This window comes from Salvelinus alpinus, chromosome 4, assembly GCF_045679555.1.
Source record: "Salvelinus alpinus chromosome 4, SLU_Salpinus.1, whole genome shotgun sequence".
Taxonomy (NCBI): domain Eukaryota; kingdom Metazoa; phylum Chordata; class Actinopteri; order Salmoniformes; family Salmonidae; genus Salvelinus; species Salvelinus alpinus.
In genome coordinates this window covers 95,676,373-95,682,372 of record NC_092089.1, presented here as the reverse complement: position 1 = coordinate 95,682,372, position 6,000 = coordinate 95,676,373, and positions in this window count along the sequence as shown.

Sequence of the window (6,000 nt, the reverse complement as noted above, 5' to 3'; positions counted from 1 at the left end):
GTGGTACTAAAACACTTGAGTGTCTCCCTTGATCCTAGTTCCTGGTAGAGTTGTGCAGACTCAGGACAACTGAGTTTTGGAGGAATACGCAGATTTAAAGAGTCCGTAATTTGCTTTCTAATGATCATGATCTTTTCCTCAAAGAAGTTCATGAATTTATTACTGCTGAAGTGAAAGCCATCCTCTCTTGGGGAATGCTGCTTTTTAGTTAAATTTCGGATTGTTCTTATTTTCCTCAATTAAGTTGGAAAAATAGGATGATCGAGCAGCAGTGAGGGCTCTTCGATACTGCACAATACTGTCTTTCCAAGCTAGTCGGAAGACTTCCAGTTTGGTGTGGCGCCATTTCCGTTCCAATTTTCTGGAAGCTTGCTTCAGAGCTCAGGTATTTTCTGATTTCTTCCAATGTGTCAAGTAATTATCTTTTTGTTTTCTCATGATTTGGTTCGGTCTAATTGTGTTGCTGTCCTGGGGCTTTGTGGGGTCTGTTTGTTTTTGTGAACAGAGAACCAGGACCAGCTTGCTTAAGGGACTACTACAGGTTAATCTCTCAGTTGGTGATAGCTTTGTTATGGAAATTTTGGGAATTGCTTCCTTTTACGTGGTTGTAGAATTTAACAGCTCTTTTGTGGATTTTGATAAATAGCAGGTATCGGTCTAATTCTGCACTGCATGCATAATTTTGGTGTTTTACACAGAGGATATTTTTGCAGAATTCTGCATGCAGAGTCTCAATGTGGTGTTTGTCCCATTTGTGAATTCTTGGTTGGTGAGCAGAGCCCAGACCTCACAACCATAAAGGGCAATGGGTTCTATAACTGATTCAAGTATTTTTAGCCAGATCCTAATTGGTCAAATCAAATAAAAATGTATTTGTCACATGCGCCGAATACAACAGGTGTAGACCTTACAGTGAAATGCTTACTTACAAGCCTTGAACCAACAATGCAGTTTTAAGAAAATACAAAACAAAAGTTAGCGATAAGAATAACAAATTATTAAAAAGCAGCAGTAAATAACAATAGCGGGGCAATATACAGGGGGTACCGGTACAGAGTCAATGTGCGGGGGCACCGGTGTTGAGGTAATTGAGGTAATATGTACAGTACATGTAGGTCGAGTTATTAAAGTGACGATGCATAGATATAACAGAGAGTAGCAGCAGTGTTCCAGAGGGGAGGGCAATGCAAATAGTCTGGGTAGCCATTTGATTGGCTGTTCAGGGGTCTTATGGCTTGGGTAGAAGCTATTTAGGAGCCTCTTGGACCTAGACTTGGCGCTCTGGTACCGCTTGCCGTTTGGTAGCAGAGAGAACAGTCTATGACTAGGGTGGCTGGAGTCTTTGACAATTTTTAGGGCCTTCCTCTGATACTGCCTGGTATAGAGGTCCTGAATGGCAGGAAGCTTGGCCCCAGTGATGTACTGGGCCGTTCACACTACCCTCTGTAGTGTCTTGCGGTCGGAGGCCAAGCAGTTACCATGCCAGGCAGTGATGCAACCCGTCAGGATGCTCTCGATGGTGCAGCTGTAAAACCTTTTGAGGATCTGAGGACCCATGCCAAATCTTTTCAGTCTCATAAGGGGGAATAGGTTTTGTCGTGCCCTCTTCACGACTGTCTTGATGTGCTGAGGATCAGCGTGGCGGATGTGTTGTTACCTACCCTTACCACCTGGGGGCGGCCCGTCAGGAAGTCCAGGATCCAGTTGCAGGGGATGTTTAGTCCCAGGTTCCTTAGCTTAGTGATATGCTTTGAGGAGACTATGGTGTTGAAAGCTGAGCTTTTGTCCAGGTGTGGAGGGGCAGTTTGGAGTGCAATAGAGATTGCATCATCTGTGGATCTGTTGGTGTGGTATGCAAATTGAAGTGGGTCTTGGGTTTCTGGGATAATGGTGGTGATGTGAGCCATGACCAGCCTTTCAAAGCATTTCATAGCTACAGACGTAAGTGCTACGGGTTTGAGGGAGGTTACCTTAGTGTTCTTGGGCACAGGCACTATGGTGGTCTGCTTGCAACATGTTGGAATTACAGACTCAGACAGGGAGAGGTTGAAAATGTCAGTGGACACTTGCCAGTTGATCAGCGCATGCTCTGTGTACACGTCCTGGTAATCCGTCTGGCCCTGTGGCCTTGTGAATGTTGACCTGTTTAATGGTCTTGCTCACATTGGCTGCGGAGAGCGTGATCACACAGTCATCTGGAACATCTGATGCTCTCATGCATGTTTCAGTGTTACTTGCCTCGAAGCGAGCGTAGAAGTTATTTAGCTCGTTTGGTAGGCTTGTGTCACTGGGAAGCTCTCGGTTGTGCTTCCCTTTGTAGTCTGTAATAGTTTGCAGGCCCTGCCACATCTGACGAGCGTCGGAGCCGGTGTAATACGATTCGATCTTAGTCCTGTATTGATGCTTTGCCTGTTTGATGGTTGGTCGGAGGGTACAGCGGAACTTCTTATAAGCTTCCGGGTTAGAGTCCCGCTCCTTGAAAGCGGCAGCTCTACCCTTTAGCTCAGTGCGAATGTTGCCTGTAATCCATGACTTCTTGTTGGGGTATGTACTTACAGTCACTGTGGAGACAACGTCCTCGATGCACTTATTGATGAAGCCAGTGACTGATGTGGTGTACTCCTCAATGCCATCGGAAGAATCCCGGAACATATTCCAGTCTGTGCTAGTAAAACAGTCCTGTGGTTTAGCATCTGCTTCATCTGAACACTTTGTTATTGACCGAGTCACTGGTGCTTCCTGCCTTAATTTTTGCTTGTAAGCAGGAATCAGGAAGATAGGATAAAGGTCAGATTTGCCAAATGGAGGGCGAGGGAGAGTATTGTATGTGTCTCCGTGTGTGGAGTAAAGGTGGTCCAGATTTTTTTCCCCTCTGGTTGTACGTTTAACATGCTGATAGTAATTTGGTAAAACTGATTTAAGTTTCTCTGCATTAAAGTCCCCGGCCACTAGGAGCACCGCCTCTGGATGAGCGTTTTCCTGTTTGCTTATGGCGGTATACAGCTCATTGAGTGCAGTATGTCAAATGTTATGTTCCTTTTGATGGCATAGAAGACCCTTCTTGCCTTGTCTCTCAGCTCGTTCACAGCTTTGTGGAAGTTACCTGTGGCGCTGATGTTTAGGCCGAGGTATGTATCGTTTTTTGTGTGCTCTAGGGCAACGGTGTCTAGATGGAATTTGTATTTGTCGACCTTTTTTGGAACACCATTATTTTTGTCTTACTGAGATTTACTGTCAGGGTCCAGGTCTGACAGAATCTGTGCAGAAGATCTAGGTGCTGCTGTAAGCCCTCCTTGGTTGGGGACAGAAGCACCAGATCATCAGCAAAACAGTAGACATTTGACTTCAGATTCTAGTAGGGTGAGGCCGGGTGCTGCAGACTGTTCTAGTGCCCTCATATCTCCCTCTCCCCCTTTCTCCCCATATCTCCCTCTCCCCCTCTCTCCTCATATCTCCCTCTCCCCCTTTCTCCCCCTCTCTCCATCTCCTCCTCTCTCCCCATATCTCCCTCTCCCCCTTTCCCCCTCGACTCCTTCTCTCCGTCAGTGCCCTGATTAGAGTGCAGAGAGATGTGGGAAACCCCCACCCCCTTCCCCTCCCAGGTGGCACCCTATTCCCTTTAGAGTGCACTACTTTTGACCAGGGCCCATGGGGAATAGGGTGCCACTTGGGATGCTGAGTAAGGAGTCTTAGCCTAGTGAAAGACCCATGTTAATGATCAATTTAGGGTCATATGAATGGAGGCATTAAAAATCTCAGTTAATGGAGAACAGTGAGTGTTTGTGGTTAACCCCTAACCTAGAATTAACTCTTAAAACCCTTAACCTGGAATTAACCCTTAACCTGGAATTAACCCTTAAAACCCTTAACCTGGAATTAACCCTTAACCTGGAATTAACCCTTAAAACCCTTAACCTGGAATTAACCCTTAACATGGAATTAACCCTTAACCTGGAATTAACCCTTAAAACCCTTAACCTGGAATTAACCCTTAACCTGGAATTAATAGAGAAAGATTGTCACATTAACACTCTTCTGACGTTGTGACCCTCCCTCCACACTGCAGTACAGCTCTACTGACCCCGTTGTGACCCTCCCTCCACACTGCAGTACAGCTCCACTGACCCCGTTGTGGTCCTCCCTCCACACTGCAGTACAGCTTCACTGACCCCGTTGTGACCCTCCCTCCACACTGCAGTACAGCTCTACTGACCCCGTTGTGACCCTCCCTCCACACTGCAGTAGAGCTCTACTGACCCTGTTATGACCCTCCCTCCACACTGCAGTACAGCTCTACAGGACACTGAGGTACTGCATAGAGGACTTATAGGGACTGATATACTAACTATTCACCCCAGTACAAATGAACTGTACTCAACACAAACTCATATTAAAAAGCAACTCTTATGCAAAATGTGATTATTTGTCAGAGAGTAAATACAGTATTTAAAAGAAAGAGCCAAAGGCAGGAGTTTTAGTAATTCTGGCTTGAGAAGAACAGGACCAGCTGGAGGTACACTCTACTCTAAATGGATTATGGTTTTAGCAATACTCAAATTAAATAGGTGAGTAGTAGAAATTTTCAAAAAACACTCAACCTATTGTGTCACTTGTGTCGCCATTGAGGTACAGTAGTGTACACTGTAATGGTCTCCATTGAAGTACTGTAGTGTACACTGTAATGGTCTCCATTGAGGTACTGTAGTGTACACTGTAATGGTCTCCATTGAGGTACTGTAGTGTACACTGTCATGGTCTCCATTGAGGTACTGTAGTGTACACTGTCATGGTCTCCATTGAGGTACTGTAGTGTACACTGTAATGGTCTCCATTGAGGTACTGTAGTGTACACTGTCATGGTCTCCATTGAGGTACTGTAGTGTACACTGTCATGGTCTCCATTGAGGTACTGTAGTGTACACTGTAATGGTCTCCATTGAGGTACTGTAGTGTACACTGTCATGGTCTCCATTGAGGTACTGTAGTGTACACTGTCATGGTCTCCATTGAGGTACAGTAGTGTACACTGTAATGGTCTCCATTGAGGTACTGTAGTGTACACTGTCATGGTCTCCATTGAGGTACAGTAGTGTACACTGTAATGGTCTCCATTGAGGTACTGTAGTGTACACTGTCATGGTCTCCATTGAGGTACAGTAGTGTACACTGTAATGGTCTCCATTGAGGTACTTCTGGGTCTGTGATGATTGTGTCACACTCGAGAGCATCACCTGAGATCAGTTTACAGTGTTGATGTAACTACCTTGATATTGTGTATTACCTGCCTGTCTACCGGTCTAACTGTCTGTCTACCTGCCTGTCTACCGGTCTACCTGTCTGTCTACCTGCCTGTCTACCGGTCTACCTGCCTGTCTACCGGTCTACCTGTCTGTCTACCTGCCTGTCTACCGGTCTACCTGTCTGTCTACCTGCCTGTCTACCTGTCAGTCTACAGGTCTACCTGTCTGTCTACCTGCCTGTCTACCGGTCTACCTGTCTGTCTACCTGCCTGTCTACCGGTCTACCTGTCTGTCTACCTGCCTGTCTACCAGTCTACCTGTCTGTCTACCTGCCTGTCTACCGGTCTACCTATCTGTCTACCTGCCTGTCTACCTGTCTGTCTACCTGCCTGTCTACTGGTCTACCTTTCTGTCTACCGGTCTACCTTTCTGTCTACCTGCCTGTCTACCGGTCTACCTGTCTGTCTACCTGCCTGTCTACCGGTCTACCTGTCTGTCTACCTGCCTGTCTACCGGTCTACCTATCTTTCTACCTGCCTGTCTACCGGTCTACCTGTCTGTCTACCTGCCTGTCTACCGGTCTACCTGTCTGTCTACCCGCCTGTCTACCGGTCTACCTGTCTGTCTACCGGTCTACCTGTCTGTCTACCTGCCTGTCTACTTGTCTGTCTACCTGTGTACAGATGTCCTTGTGACACACATACACACACGTTGCGTTCAGCCTCATTGAACTCTATCTGAACTCTACAAATCTATTTCA